Below are 17,396 nucleotides of genomic sequence, written 5' to 3' on the forward strand. Positions count from 1 at the left end.
ATAATGAGTATTCCACTTAAGTGTTCCTGCAGATAGGAAAATAAGATGCTACATTTTCTACAGAAACAGTGACTTTTTTTCAAAAATATAAAAAATTTAGGAACTTTATTAAAAAGATAGCAAGACTATGAAATCAATGATTATATACCGTAATACTATCTAATATTATATATATTTATAAATGGTTATAACAGATAATTTAAAAAGCAAAATTTATTTTGTCTAGAAATGTATTAGATTAGTAACTGATGTGATAACTTTGTTTTTAGGTTTCAAAAATATGAGGATTCATGGATTTTCAGCTACTTACCTAGGTTTTTTAAAAAATGAGTTTTTAAATCACATTAAGATTGAGATCCAAGATACTTGTTGACAGTAAGTGGCTTTAACATGCCATGGGAGGCATTTATTTATCTTTTTAAATTAAAGTGACTCTACCTTAGATAAGCTTCAACTGGAAATATTTCTTTTAGTTTATGTCCACCTGTTTTGGAAAGAGCCAACTTTAACAAGTAAATTGGTAAATTTTCACAAAATTTTGAACTTTTATATCTAATAATTTTGTGTAGAAAATCACAGCAGAGTATGCTGTGTGCTACATATTGAGTAGGGTTGATGGACATCACCAGACATACAGTAGGTTTGAAGAGTTGGGTCTTTTTCCCAAAGCAGAAATGTCAGGGATCCCTCAATATATTTTACCTACCTGAGGAGCTGCAGAAGATACTTACTGAGCATGGGGCAAATTTAGTATATCACTTTTTCATGGGATCAGGATTGGGTATCTCCACACTTAGTTGACAGTTGACAAGAAATCATGACAAGTATTTTATGCTCAGAATTTGACGTAGCTAAATAGGGCCCTATAGTGCAATATTTTGATTTAAGATATGTATTTGGGGGGAGTGCAAAAAAGCAGTGATTTTTTAGGGATGAAAGAATAGAGTAGAATAAAAAATTCTCCATGTATGGAAAATAGTTGATTTTATATCTCTGCTCTCTTCTATCCTAAAACCCAAGATATATCCTAGAACTATTTCTGGGAGTCTATTATTTGATAAATACAAAAAATTCATATGCAATGTAATGAATACTTATAAATCTATTACACAATTTAAGAATTAGAACCATACCAAGAGGATTGCTTCTCCCCTCTCAACCTTCTTCCTTCGAAGTTATAGTTACCAAGGCCAAAGTAGTGCAAAGTGTGTACTTTACAAATGTGCAAGATGTGTACTTTCGTGTCTAGCTGGGCCTCATCTGAATGATGCCCCTTTGAAATGTGCAGTGTAACCCACACAGATTTTCACAGTGACTCTGCCACTTTTGTGACTTGTTTTGCTATTATCTTTTTATATATGTATGATACTTTTGCTTGTTTAAGACCCTGGAAAAATGACAACATTTTCTAATAGCCTTACTAGAACTAGCTTTTTTCACTAAATATTATATTGCTAGGGGTCATAGACATCGTTGCATATAATGATATGTTCGTTTACCTCCCTGCTATATAGTATTCAATTGTGCAAATACCCTCAATTTATTTTTCTATGCTTTTCTTTGACATCTGAGTTATTGTCTGCTTTGCAATTGCACTTGCTGCTGCTATAAATATCCTTGCATATGTTCTCTGGTGCACACGGGCAAGAAATGTTCTAATGGACTAGCCTAGGAATTTCTGAACCTTGAAGCTTATGGATGGGGTAAGGGAGTATGTGAAGAGTAAAATTTTAAAGCTCTGATGAGGGTATATAAAGAATATGATGATAGTTGGCTACAGAAGACTTTCTTTAGAAGACCCAATTGTAAATACTTGCAGCATTTGTATAAATACTATTTGTGTGTCGACCTCAGTTCCATTTATAGATAGTTATTTGGGTGGTTCTATAAAATGCCTGCCTTGCTAAATCAATCAATCATTCTAGCCCAAAGCCATTAGCTAGAAAAGAAAGCAAATCCAGGAGCCATTTTGGTTATCTTAACATGGATTAAATGAATTTATTTTAAACTCAGAAAATGGGGATTAGAATGAGATGATTCAGCCAAAGCAAAAATGATCAATTTTACTCCCCTTTCCACATCCCATTCAAATTATTTTTGGAAATACTGAATACACACCAAAAACTGAAGATTGTGATTATGATTCTAAGGAGACAGAAAAATGTACAGACAATTATTAGATAGGGAGTTTTTTTAGGGTGAAAAATACACACAACATAAAATTAAGACCACTTTAGAGTGTCCAGTCCGGTGGCATCAAATACATTCACATCACTGCGTAGCCATCACCACCATCCATCTCTGGAACTTTTTTCATCTACTTAAACTGAAACTCCATACCCATTAAACAACAACGTGGCATTCCATCTGTCCCCCCATCCCCAGGCCCCACCAGCCCTGGCAATCACCAGTCTACCTTCTGTGTCTACGAATTTGACTATTCTAGGTACATCAAATGGAATCATATGCTGTTTGTCCTCTTGTGATTGGCTTATTTTACTTAGCCTCTTCAAGGTTCATCAGTGTTGTAACAGAACTTCCTCATCTTTTAAGGCTGAATGATATTCCATTGTATGTATAAAGCACATTTTGTTAATTCATTCATCTGATAGAAAGTGGGTGGCTTCCATCTTTTGGGTTCTGTCAATAGTGCCGCTACGAACATGGGTGTCCAAGTATCAGTTCGAGTCCCTGTTTTCTCTCCTCTTTAGGTATGAAGATTTTTTAGAACTCCTATAAGTCAGCATCCTGAGCAGCTACTACTCCCCTAGATGTCAAAAGAAAACCCCAAAATACTTTCTTAAGAGCGACAGAAGGAAGGATAGAGACCATATATTTTTTTATACTTTTTTTTACAGTGTTTTCCTCTTAATTGAATGGATTCACTTCTTTCAGGAATTATAATTAGATATTGATATAATATCCTACTTGCTATTCTCTGACTTAAATAATATGTAATTGCTTGAGAATCTTAACTTTAGACCTGAAGGTTTTCCTTTAAAAAACACATTTAAGAAATACCATTTTTCTCATGCTATTTCCATTAATAATGGAGTTATATTTGCATGGAATACTACTCTCCAAAATGCTTTCTTCTACTTTATTCATATTTGCCAGCACTAACAATGTGATGATTACTTAATAAGTATATAGGGAGATAGGTAGAAAGACAGATGATAAATAAGTAAATAGATGGATGATAGAGAGACAGATAAGTAGTCAGTCTGGCTCAACTTTTTTTATACCCATAGGAGGGGAAACTGAGATTTTGAAAGATTAAGTGTAAAAGGCCCTTTAATTAGAAAGTGGCAAAAGTCAAAGTTCAAACTTGGTCTTCCTCATACCAAAACCCATTTTAACCATTATAGATTTTGTTCTCCCTTAGCTAAGCTAATCCTCACCACAGCATCATGAAGTTGATGGGGAAGTTGAGAGCTATTCATTTTCTCTTGACGAATGGAGTTCTGAAAGATTACATCATTTATTTAAGATTTCATAGCTGCTGGTGCTACAGCACAAACTCAGGTCTTCTGTCCCATTCTTTATACTTTCCCCATAACCCATGCAGCCATGACTGCCATTGGTTTTTGTTGACGTTAAATATTGTATCCCAAAAGCAAAAGTCTGAACTATCTAAGTATTCCATGCTCACGGACTGGAAGTACTTTAAATATGTATATTTAAAAATAGGCAAAGTATGTAACGTTCCCCATGCCATACTTCTTTTATCAATAGAATAAGCATAACATTTTAGATTTGTTGAGTTTAAAAATAATTCTCCATCATCTGGACCTTAATCTCATTACACTTAGGAAGAATTACTGTGAGAAACTTTCCTAAATATAAACTTGGAGTGCATTTATGCTTTTGTAGTATTAAAAATACTTTAGAGCTTCGACGCAAATCCTACTAGTCCTGACCTGATATGACAGGAATTGCGCAGGTACTTCAAAACGGGATCCTTCAAAGGGTTCCCACCTAAGCTTGTCTTTATAGCTAACTGTGGATCATTAGCACTATTAAGAATCTTCCAGCGTGCTAGTTTTTAACCTATAGAAAATTTCAGTAATTATTGCTAGAACTATTTGCAACCTAGCTGTCTTTGAATTTTATTAAATAGAAATGTTATTTGTGCATTTAGCACGCAGGGAAGAGGGTATCCTCTAAAGGTACTTACTCATTATTTTTTGGATTAATCCAGTTTTGTGTCCAAGAACTGGACTATAGTTTCCACACGCTCCTATGCAAGTAAGTACAAATGTAACAAATTTGTTTTTCTTTTCATATAGCCTAAAAAAATCACCCTCTAGTCACCTCATCAAAATATCTTTGCACCTTTTATTGTAATGTCTTTTCAGACAGAAGGGGGGAGAAATGCATTGTAAGTGTTAAGAAACAGAACTATGTGAATGAAGTGCTTTTAAAAATCCAGACCCAAACCCCTTTTAGGTTTCTATTAAGAAAACAGTTATTACATCCTCTTATTACAAGTGTGATTGTTATCACCTCTCCCGCTGCTGGGCTTCATTTCCACCTGGAGACATCTGTATGCCAATCCCAGGAGAAATGCCTATGCTATACCCCGTCAAAGCTCACATGGCCCCTCTGCCCCGGAGAATGTATTATTAGGTAATCTCTCCCTTTATCCAATTGATTTCACTTCTAACACATTTCAATGTCATTAGCATAAAACCGAACAGAGCTTAATGATCACTTAAAACTAAAATCAAGGAAAGGAAAAAAGTACTTTGTTGTAAAAGATGGTTGGTAATAATATTAGAATATTTTCGGATGCAAGCAAAGTGTAGAGTTCTCTACAGAAAACTGGAAACATACCTACATTTATACTTTGAATAGAGACATGATTTTAAAAATGCAAACACTCTGAAATATTTGTATGACACAGTTTCATTTCCAAAGGAGAATGGTTATTTGTCCTCGTTTCCCCATTTACATGAATAAACTTTGTCTTTCTTATGACAGATTAGCTAACTGAAGAGATTTTTTTTTCCCCCACACAAAGTATAAATAGCTGTCTCCCAGACATCAACTTTTCAAAAAGCCTACCATTGACAGCTGATGTAGTCATGTATGTTTGGAGGAGCTGTGTTCTGAGTCTCAAAAGATACTTTACCAGAGTCCATTTGTTTTCAAGTTTGTGAGGTGGCCCTTCTCTAATGATACTCTTCCTGTCACATCCAAATGTTCACTCTACAAAGGTCCACAAAAAGTGAGACCCAGAATGTTCTTTTAAACTCTGAATAATTTGAAGGTAAGACATGGTCTAAAAAAAATACATGGGGAGAGATGAGTAAAAGAAGGCACTAACTAAAACAAAATAAAATTTTAAAAAATGAAATAAAATATGGATGGTAAGCAAAAAGGCAGAGAAAGGGAAGTGATTTGGAGACCTAATGAGGGAATTCTAAGGTTGTCACTGCTTCCAAAATATTGAGGAGGAAATAAAGTTTTAGATGGCCTATTAATTTACTTCTAAAACAACTCCCTACTTAAAGCAAAGATATTATTTTAAAAATATAAATGTATCTGCATGTTACTAAAATATAGATATATGTGGTACACACACAACAAAATTATCTTTGGTTTCTTAGAAACAGACACTATGATACACATGAATTTCATATTTTGAATTCAGTGTACTGGTAAGCACTGTAGTCCTTTCTAGAATCCAGTCACTCTTCTTTATGGGGATACTTGGGTTTGGCTTCGGTTTTATCAGTTCAGTATGTGTTAGTATTTAGATTTGAAAGTGGCTAGAATTTTCTAATTCCAAAATCCCGAGTACCTATCTTTTTTTTTTTTTTTTTTTGCATCTGTGTTATATATAACAACTTAACCGAACAACTGAACTGTTCAGAAATGGATTTCTACTAAATTTTCTTAAGTGCCTTTGACACGTTATTGCTGAAAAAAATATATATTATTTTTTAGTGGCCTCTACTGTAGATGTACTAATGTGCTACAGCCATGCGAATTATATATGACTCTAGGAGACAAACACCATCTCCAGTTACACATGAAGGGCACACATGGGTTATCCAACATGTGAGTCATCAAGAAATGCAATACTGTGCAAAGACTGGTGAATCACACAGTCTGTAAAGGCAGCTTTTTGAGCTTTTCACGCAGATGGCTGTTGCAAAGCATAACAAGGAATAGGAGGAGGAGGTAGGGGAAAGGACAGGAGGGGAAAAGAAGTGGTGTGGAGGGGCTCTCTGTAATCAGTTTTTCTTGTTTCTTAGTCTCTTGACCACTGAACCAACCACAGAAAGGAAACTTGCAACTCTTTTTTTACAATTACCATTCTCAGGTACACAGTGACATTTGAAAATTCTAGAAGTGACCATATTCAATTTAGAATTATTCTTGAAGTGTCACACCCTATATACTCTAAGGTGGCCCGAGGAGTACCTTCCCGTGTTGTTTATTTAATGTTGTCTTCCGCCCTGTGATAAGCTACGTGAGGACACGGACCATATGCCTCGACAGTTTACAGCGGTTGAGGATACGAAAGAAAGAATGGAGAAAGGAAGGTCTTCTAATGTTATTTTGGCATCTGTGAAATGTATTCATTTTTTAAAGCTCCGTCTCTTCCCTGTCCTCCTTGTCTTGAAACAATTCATGTCAAAGAAAGCATCTTAGCACACACACACACACACACACAAAAAAAGACATTAATTGTTGCTGTGGCCCATAATGTCGATGTACCACTAACCATATGAAAAAATAAACAACATGTAAGGAAACTGTCCACGCATTCAATTACCCTTCGACTAGGATCCAAACACCTTACCACAGTGCTGAAAACTCTTCATATTCTAAGCTTAGAAACAGCATCTTCAGACGTCCCCCTTGGCTCTCTCCTCACCCTGTTTCAGCCTTGTCTGTCTACTATCTGTATACTATTTCCCTCACACATGAATTTTGTTAGGCCCTGTTGCCTTCTCTTTAAAACTCTTTCCCCTTGGAGTGCCTCTGTATGTACATTTTCCTTCACAGATAATTTCTACTTGTCTCTTCGTGGACTTGCAGAACGTTCCAGAATATTTTCATGGATTTTGTATTTAGAGAAAAGAGAACATTAAAGCAGAAGGGGATTTAGGGATTGCCTAGCCCAACCTTTCTATTTTGCAGCTGAGGAAACTGAGGCACAGAGAGAGGCCACTGCACAAAGTCACACACAAATGAACAATAAGCCGAGGCGAACTACCCATCCCTTGGCCGGTCTCTTCAGTGGTGATCATTATCTGCTTTCAATTCAGACAATTCTGGAATTAACCTTGGGGAATGTGTTAACTTTTCTGAGTCTAAACTTAAAATCTGACATAAATATAGGTAATCTAGGATAGTTTTTTACTCTCCTTCTTTTTCTTTGGTGACAGTTGAGCCATTTAAGCTGCAGACCACATGGACTTTCTTATTTTCAGGGAGACCTGGGATAGAGCAGCAGAAGATAGTAGTTAGCATATAGACGATGGGGTTAGATTTTTTTTTTTTTTTTGGTTCAAATCTTAATCCACCTGGTACTTTGGGCAAGGTACTTAATGGCCGTGCCTCGATTTTCTTATTTGTAAACTGAGAATGATTAACTTACTGAATTCATTCAAACATGCTTAGCCAGAGCTTTCTGTTCTAGGCTTTGAGGATTTGGCAGTGAACCACACATTTAGAAGCTCTAACGGAGGTTCCATTCCAAGGGAGAGATAATCAACTGATAAAATATACGCGCCCTCCCCTTCCTCCAACCCACAGTAAGTGCTCTTTCTTCTGCCTGGAGCTTCCTTCCTGTAGCTGTCTACAGGGCTAGCTTCCTCCCAGCATTCAGGTGCTTATGATCCCCTTCCCTGGGCACCTACTTTAAGTTTCAGTCCCACCCGTGTCACAGCTAAATTCCCCTTCCTACTCTATTTCTAAAAATAATGATTCCTTGTTACTGTCTAACATGCCGTATGTTTTTATTAATTTGTCTAGTTTATGTTGCATCTTGCTTACTCAAATATAAACCCCACGAGGATAGGGACGTTTGTCTATTTTATTCTCTGCTCTCTCCGAAGAACCTAGGCTCACTTCAGTATGCGCCTGCTGTGGGCCTGGGATTATCAAGTACTATCTATTTGTTAAATGGCTGCATTAATATCCAGTATAATGTCCTATGGTGATACTTGCAATTAAGCAAAGTAAAACAGAGTTAAATTTGTAGAGAGAAAGATCCAGGGACTAGTTTAGGTAAGGTGGTGAAGGTAGGCCTTACAAAGAGAGAACGTAAAGACTGCTAACTCTGGGAAACGAACTAGGGGTGGTAGAAGGGGAGGAGGGCGGGGGGTGGGAGTGAATGGGTGACGGGCACTGGGGTTATTCTGTATGTTAGTAAATTGAACACCAATAAAAAATAAATTAAAAAAAAAAAGAGGGTAACCTTTGACTAGAGACATGAATTAAGGGAGGAAAATAAGCCATGAGGATAACTGATGGTTGAACATTCCAGATAACAGGAACAGCTGTGCAAAGGTCTTGAGCCTAATTCATATTTGACATGCTCTGTTAATGGCAAGAAGACCCAAGTGACTAGAGCAGAGTGAGTGAGGAGAAGAAAGGTAGGAGACAAAGTGAGAGAAACCATTCAGACCATTCATGTAAACCCTAGTGAGGACTGTGGATTTGATGATAAGATAAGAGAGGCAACCAGGGGCACCTGGGTGGCTCAGTCAGTTAAGTGTCTGCCTTCAGCTCAGGTCACGATCCCGGGGTCCTGGGAAGGAGCCCTGTGGGGGTCGGCTCCCTACTCAGTGGGGAGCTTGCTACTGCCTCTCCCCTGCACGTGCTCTTTTTCTCTTTCAAATAAATAAATAAAATCTTAAAAAAAAGAGAGAGCCAACCAAGTTGAGGTGTAGAGAGATGTTAAGAGAGTTGAAGCCAAATATCTGAGGTGTACACATATTCAATACAAGTTGGTTGCTGTATACCAGGGATTGAGTCACAGTTCTAAATTACAAAGGAAGGCAATGAAAAGAACAAAGAAATGAACGCTGAATTTCCTTCCCTGTCTATACCCTTTATGACAACAACAACAAAATGCACAGACGGCAACTTAGGATAGAAAGGGACATCTGGAAAATTCTACTGAAAAAAATATATATATAAAGATTGGGTCTCTCTCTATATAAAATGGGTTATAGTCTGATTTTTAAAAAGACATATCACATGTAGCAGTCACACTCATAGAACCTGAAACAGTTTGGTCCTAGTCTGTGTTAATGGATTTTTCTGCACTTCGTATTCTTAAACTATACAGCTGTATTTTATCAAATAATCAGTTAATGAAATGATGATGGTTTCCTGTCACATAATTTGTTTATTCCAAACTACTGTTTGATCTCACAAACACACCAACACATGACCAGCCAGACCATTTAACCTCTTTAAAATATTACCCCCCCGCCCCCCGGAGGAAATGAGTTTTTACTATTGACAATGTCAACCCAAATTCTGTACGTGTTTACATTCATCCTAAAGCAAGTACATGGTAACATTGAAGATCATGCTTTATGATATGCCTTATTGATCAAGATTTTGTATTAATTATTTTCTGCCTTCAGCACGGTTTCTGGAATCTTCGATAAATGCGACTGTATTTCCGAAGAGAAAAATTTCGAATCACCTAATAATTAATTCATTGTCAAGGTGGCAATAGATCAATAGATTCAGTGTAACAGCAAAGCATGTTCTTTCAACCTCACCAGAGAAAGAGGGAACTGCTTTCTTAAAAGACTCAGAAAGGGAGTCTTTGAGGGTTTTTGAAATGAAGGGCCACGCTTATACTTCATTATTTAGTCCAGTTCTTGTGTAATAGTGAGCATCTAATCCATTTAGCAGATTTTATTTGTCAAGCTAAAAAGGCATATGCTATATTTAGTTCCAGCAAGAGTTGTAGAAATCAGATGAAAAAATTCACATACAGTTGGTAGAACATGTAGGCTTTTAATTATTTTACTTGTCCAAAGGGCACAGCAATTGGGCAGACTGCCTACTATATATTATAAATTAATTCCATTTGTCCTGAAAACTTGTTCATTATTTCAGTACTTTGAATTTTGGCTACCCTAATTAATCTCTGTTTTGTAATCCAGGCACTTGAACCTCTGCAAAGGCTGCGTTTTTCCAGCCAGTAATCACACTCTCAACAGACAGCCAAGTGCTGGAGACAATGGTTCCTCCACCCTCTCTGCTCTACCTCGGCTTCCGTGGAGACAGACTTTCTGTCTCTGATTTATGTGCTGAGTCCTCCTTGAGAGAAATGCCGGGGTGGGGAAATGCACGACCCTAAAGCAGATGACTTGCCTCCCATCATTGCTCCTACCCCCTGCACACTGTCACTAGAGCACGGGTCAGGAGCCAAGAGGCATCTTGGAATATTCCCTAGAAGATACGAACCCACCTCACAAGTGCCTTCTCGGGTTACGTCTGCTTTCTTTTAAATCCATGCACTGTGAGGTGTGTTGGACTTGGGGGTCTTGGTGCTGTGCTTCCTCACCATGGAGAGGAGCCCAGAGCAACGGGACTCTGGCCTTGGTAGCATAAAGGGTCAGCAGGTACCATCTTGCATTCACTCCCAGCGTTCTCTTGCCAAACACAGCTGCTCTTTTTAAATGAATGGGAAACTATTTTTAACGTCAGTCATTGTTCATTTAGAATGAAAAAAAAATGTGTTTCATCTGACCTTTTCTAATTATTTTCCTTTTTACTTCATATAATGATGCAGGAAAATTCCTTACAATGAACTCTGTGCAAACCAACCAACTAACCAATCAACAAAAACCCCCAATTTACTGGTCACCTAGTTCTTCATTTATTCCTTGAAAAATCTACTCCCTAAACCTTATCAAGGAGTCATAGAGGAAAGCTAGCACATTGTTTTGCTTATTGAGTCTACTGGTATTTGTAGAGGTAAGAATAGCGCCATGACTGTCGCAGATAAGGACGGGAGTCAAGGATGGCTCTTGATGCCTGACCATACAGAAGATTGCTTTGTTCCTGGTCAGACAAGGCTTCAGAAAATTTGGGGTTTCCCATTTGTTTGGACTTCCCACTTACCACTTTCTATATTTTTCTGTATTATTAGAATAGTTTTATATTCTAAGCATCTGATTATATTTTGGTGAGTTTAGATTGGGTTAGGAAAAGGCAAGAGACAAAGCCATAAATAGCCAAATTCAAACTAGTGTAATAATTAATCCATAACCTAAATAACTCTATTAATAATACAGGTTGGTAAATGTCTCTCACAACGTATTTTAAAATTATTTCTCACAGAGAGCAAGTATAACTTGAACTGTATAGTATTTGTTTTTTAGAAAATCAATTCAATAATGGGAAAATATACCAAGAAAACTATTTCAAGATCCAATGTCTAATTCTGCAGGTAATGTATTCTTTTGTTTATGAGTTATACTTCACCCTTCTTCATTTCAAATATTGAAACATGAGGTGGCTATTTTTGAAGAAGAAGAAGGAGAAGAAGATGGAGGAAAAGGAGGAGAGGAAGAAGAAGAAGAAAAAGGAGGAGGAGGAGGGGGAGGAGGAGGAAGGAGAAAGAGGAGCAGGAGGAAGAAAGAAGACCAAGTATCTAGGGCTTTAAGAATTAGATTTAAAAAAATTATTTATTACAAAACATAAAGCATTCAAGTTCTTGTTCCAAGGGAAAATAACAAAGGAAATAAATCCATTGAACATTCTTGCTCTTCAAAAACAAAATGAATGGAAGTGTGTTTCATGACATTTTGAGGTCATACATGTTTCCTCGTGGCTTCTTAGGAGATGGGAGGGAAGGTCTAAATGGAGAGATCGCCTGTCCATGTGGCATGTGGCACCAGTGTGATGACACTAATGTGAAGGAACTAGAAGTTCTAGATTCTTAAATGCATTTTTTAAAAAAAGAAAAAAAATAAAGAGCTTAAAAAACAATTTGAATAGGAGGCAAATGATATTAGAATTAAAGATCTAAAATTCTAAGTGTCATCAAAAAAATCTCAAAGAGATATTTTATGAGAGTGTATGTTTTTAAGTGAATGTGATGTAATCCAAATTTATATTCACTTTCAGCTAGTAATCTATACTCAAAGGAGTAGTGCCTATCTGTTTATTTAAGGTAGAAACTATGCTGTATTTGGTGTCAAGTCCTCCTACTGATACTCTCTGACATTAAAACATAGACTCTGAGAATTTTAAATTTTACAAAGGAAAACCAAGATAAAGCAACTTTTAGAAAGATTCTTTGTTTCTCTTTTTCTTAAGATAAAGCTTTTGTTCAAGCATGCCAGTTTAAAAATCTTTCCTTTTCCTCCCTCCCTCCTTCCTTCCCTTCCTTCTTTTTTTTTTTTTTTCTTTTTGTGGTGCATTTGACTAAGAAAAAAAATTATGGTAGCTTTAGACGGAAAAATATTTTGTTTATATGTGGAGCTTCGATGCACAGTCACTAAATTAACAATAGAAGCAGAGCATTTGATTTTCATGTTTGTTTCTAGACATTAGCAAAAATGGATTATTTCTGTTTGGAATTTTGAACTTGGGGCTCCTGCAGACTTGCCTTACGTTTGCAAGGTTTTGTAACAAGTACCTGAACACGCTCTACTGAGAATTCCAAAACAAACTTTATAAAGTCAGAAAGTAAGAAAATGGATGCAGCTTCCAAATTCAGCCTATTCCTGTAGAAAGATATTTGAAAACAGCTCTGGCATACATTTTTATGCACCAATCTCTGAAATCGTTAAAAATATAAAAAGAAAAGGAATGAGTGCTGAGCAAATGTTTCATAGGACATATACGAAAGCATGAAAAGTAAGTCAGCTTAAAGCAAATTACCAATCTTTATTCTTTCAAATATTCCTCCAGATGGAAATGTCTTACTGCACTTGGATTAATTGTAAAGACTCAAACTTAGGAAGTGTCATTAAGTACAGAACTTCGAATAAAATATATTTTTCCTTTCCTACCCCCATCATCCTGAAGACACACAAATTGTCCTCAAGAAAAAATGTCATGTTTGGGGAAAATATACTGTTTATAAGTATGTAAATATACTGAATTTCAGGAGACATGTATTAAGAATTTCTCGGTGGGCTATATATATATATATTTTTTTAATTCCATTATTTCTCCTAAAGTATTCCAAATTTGTAATAATGGACATACATCTAATTTTAAATTTTACTACCCATTCCAGTAAGATATCTTTAGTAACTATAGAAACTCATGAAAATTGTACTTTTAATGTAATATTGATTTTAAGTGAGGTAAAATGTTATATTTTAACGGCTGTAGGAAAACTGAAGCCCTTGCCATTATTCCTGCCATGTGCCTCAGGCTTTTTCCCATAATAGAAAGGAAAGCATGTTTGTTGATATCTTTTGTCTCCAATAGATATTTTTAGTTTTTTGATACTAATTTTATATCCCAAAGAAAAGATAATATTTCTCTGGAGTGCCTTTGAATGTTTCCCGTAGAGGATGGGAAAACTGTGGTAACTTAAAAGTGCTCATTGAAAAACATTTCATGAAGCCAATCTTGTTTATTAGAGTTACAGTCTTGTTGTTTGTGTCCATAGGACTGTGTGCTTTTATGGTTGTTTTTAAATTGGTATAAGTTAGCATAATTTTGTATCATTCAGGTGATCTTAACAAAACTGGGCAGAGTGTAGAATTGAGAATGTGAAAGGAACTATTTTTAAGTGAACACTTAGGTCAAAACTCCGTCTCGTAAAAATATTTTTGTTACCCTAAAACAACAAAAAGATTTGAGGGGACTCTTTGACAAGTTATTGCCAAAATTATTTTTCCTTTTTTTTGCCAGAAAATAAAAGCTGAAAATAGACTGAAGCATAATATATTTTTATAGCTCTCTCTCCAGAATGACAGAATTTTCTGTAAATCTCATTATGTAAAATATGCCTTCCCTGTGGTAAGTATGAGGTATGGGGAGAAACTAATTGGATTGCTCAAATTAGTCAATATGTCTGAAACTATTTCGGGGATGCTTATCCTTTTCGGTAACTACATAATTCAATTTGTTGCTTTCTTGTGAGAATTCTTTTGAGCAACAAGCAGAAATCCAGGATAACATTAAGAAATGAGATTTTAGGCACAGGACGATGACCACAGATGACCACAATGTACACAGGCATCTCAAAGAGCATGATGTCCTGAAAAATAAGACAAGATTGGTAGCATGACAATGAATGACCGTCAACTTTTTGGACATTGATGTAAGCTGAATTTAATAAAAACAAAAGAAATGTTAGAGAAAGAAGACTATAGAGTAACGTATGATTTTGTTAAGGTCTTTCTAATGGTATCTTCTGGGGAAAATATCTTCTAGCTAAAATGATTTTTTAATTAAAAAAAATTCTAAAAGGCTAGAACATTTTCCCTTGAGGATATTATAATTGACAGGATCTTAACTATTAGTAAATAAGTCCTTGTGTTGCTGTAAATCAGCCGTGGAATAAATATTTCACTTGCTGAGACTTTTTTATAAATATCAATATTTATGTTAATGTGACTGATTTCTGGGTAAACATAGTCCTATATACACATCTGAACTCCATTGGCCCCTTGGAGTTAATTGCCTTGGAAGGTGGTGCCACAGGCCAGGGACTCCGCCATTGGTCACAACTTTTGGGGGATTGCCTTTAAATCCAACTCCATTTATTTTTAAACTCCATTTTTTAAAAAAGGTTTTATTTATTTATTCATAAGAGACACGCGGAGAGAGGCAGAGACACAGGCAGAGGGAGAAGCAGGCTCCCTGCGGGGAGCCCAATGAGGGTCTCGAGATCGAGACCCCAGGGTCACTCCCTGAGCCAAAGGCAGATGCTCAACCACTGAGCCACCCCGGTGTCTCTAAACCCCATTTTTAAAAGATACTGAAAGAAGACAAGTCTCCATCCTTTGAGGGTGATTCAGTTTTCAAGAATATAGCTGGAAAACCCCTGTGACATTTGGTGCATAAAGTAGTTTGATCATTGATACACAAGGACTGAAATAAAACAACTAATCTAATCTGTGCTGAATGAAATCCCTCTAAAGTTCATTGTGGTGGACAGAACCAGATTATTTGGATATTTGTTCTGAACACCCACCTGGAGGAAATACTAAAAAGGGATCAGAAAATAATCTTTACTGGACCTCAAGGAGGGAACAGTATGTGGTTAATATAGTTAGAGGGCATGCAACTCATTCCTCAAGGTATGTTTTGGTAAGAACAGAATTAGATAAAGAGGAACTTTTATCTAACCAGAGCACTCCGCTCCCCCCCTCCCCTGCTGTCCTTTATATATATATATGACTATTTACTAAACAAAACATGGGGACAGTTAAAGCATACAGTGTTGAATCGGTCCCCAAATTGTTATCCTTTCCGCGGTACCCACATGTCTTGTTCAATCGAGATAATACAGACATGTTTTCAAAAATGAAAATATTATCAGAAGAAGTATATAGTCTACCAAGAGGTATTTGGGGCTTGGACACCTGTTTATGATTGCAAGGTTTAAACACACGGTTACCTTTGTTCACATCACCTGAAGACAACATATGGCCTATTGCACAGAAGAGTAAAATTCATCATTTCATCAGATGCTATATTAAAGAGAAAGAATTATTTGTTGGAAAATTAACCCTGTGCGTTGCTCTCTATCAATTGTTCGGATAACAGTTGGCCAAGATCCCCGATGAGCTTTATTTAACCTGTTCACGCTTTTCCACAGCAGAACCTTTGAGAATGATTAGCTTCTGGGATTTAGACTTTAGATTCCAGATCGTCCAGATGTGTGGGGCCCCTGCATGGAAGTTAGCTGCTTCTCTGTGGTTTTACAGAGTCAGGAAAAGGAGGAATAGATGGGACATGGACTCTGTTTGAGCAGTTAGATATTCTAGATAGATGTGTGCCAGAGAATTAAGGAGGAGGCGACAAGCACACGCTGATCACCAACTATGTTCAAGGAAATATGTTAGGTCCTCTGGTCCACAGATGAGTGAGAAACAGTTCCCGACCTCAAGGATCTCCCTGTCTAGTGGGGAAAATAGACAAAGTAAGAGAAGTATACGAAAAAGGGGGGGGGGTTCATAAAATTATCTGCGTATCCATTTTTCATTTTTAGAGTCCATTTCACAGAGAAAATATATATAATGTTGAAACTAGAGGTCTGTGTCTCCTCGGTGTACATGTCTTTAGTCCATTGTATTTCGTTATTCTCTCATTTTAAAATTCAGTAGGCAACATTAATTGGCCTTTAAAAGTCTTGGGGTATAGAACATTATGTTATCTTCTTGCACGATTAAAAAATAATTCTTAGCTAATAATCATGCAGCAAAAAGGTATTTAAAATAGATGCTAAGTAATTATATAGAGAGAATTTGATAAGGAGGCGAGATGGGTGGTAACCATAGAATTCCGTCATTCACTGATAGCTTGTCTCAAATTCTCTAGCGTTTTTGAATCTGTGTTAATTGAGTATATAATTTAATACTTTTTAGAGAATAAATATTTGTCTTTATCCTATGGCTCTATGATGTTTTTTTATTTGTACAATAATCATCATCTTTTCCATAAAACATTTATGGTACTGTGGGCATATCTCTAGTCTTATGTCTAAAATTCTTTGAACATCTAAGTATTTTCTCCCCAAATGTATGCCTTTTAGACCCTTTTGCAGAAGAAATTTAACTGTATTTGCATTTGTGTAATTTACTCATCGCTAGCTTCATGGTTGGAATGTTGCAGCTGTTTAACAGCTTCGAGGCAACACTAAAAACTAGTTTTAAGACAGGAAACTGGGAAGAGTAGTGTATTTAATTGGAGTTTCAGAGGGGATATAAAAAAGGCACGTAAATTGACTTTGATCCAAGATTATCTAATTAATACCTTCACTGATTAAAAATTATGAGCTATACCCAGCCACTGCATTATTATTAATAGCAGATAACTATTGTTAAAAACAGTTGTATAGATATGTCATTGTGTCAGTTTCCCTTGGTATTAATCTCCAGTAAACATTTAGGAATAATACAGGAGAGAGGGTGTTCATTCATAAGTCCAAAAGGAATAATTTCAAAAAATATAGTACAATTATATCATATCTTTGCCATAAACTAAGAGTTTGCTAGCTGGATTAGTGTTAGTGGGAGGGTGTCTTTTCTGGATTGCAAATAATTCATAAAGATTGCTTAAATCAAATCACAATTTTCCACTTGAACCTTATAACATCAAAGATGGCTTACCTCCATGTCTGATAGACTTTCATATAGAAAGTCTATATAGTTTCATATAGACATTTTTGCAAACTTAAGCCATCCAATTTTCTGCAAATATGTAAATATGAG

The 17,396-nt window shown here is 36.2% G+C and overlaps 1 long non-coding RNA gene across 6 annotated transcripts in view; it reads left to right on the forward strand.

Moving 5' to 3' along the window:
• Positions 1-17,396, forward strand: part of LOC112648270 (uncharacterized) — a 77,176-nt gene that overhangs the window by 50,049 nt on the left and 9,731 nt on the right. For 2 of the 6 annotated variants that reach the window (XR_007411754.1, XR_003128877.3), the window contains 2 exons: positions 7,658-7,772; positions 10,149-16,575. This is a non-coding gene — a long non-coding RNA (uncharacterized LOC112648270). Of the gene's footprint in view, positions 1-7,657; positions 7,773-10,148; positions 16,576-17,396 lie in introns of those variants that run through there. The other 4 variants (XR_004817254.2, XR_003128879.3, XR_007411756.1 and 1 more) reach the window with 2 other exon arrangements.

Source organism: Canis lupus, chromosome 7 (genome assembly GCF_003254725.2).
Source record: "Canis lupus dingo isolate Sandy chromosome 7, ASM325472v2, whole genome shotgun sequence".
Lineage (NCBI taxonomy): Eukaryota > Metazoa > Chordata > Mammalia > Carnivora > Canidae > Canis > Canis lupus.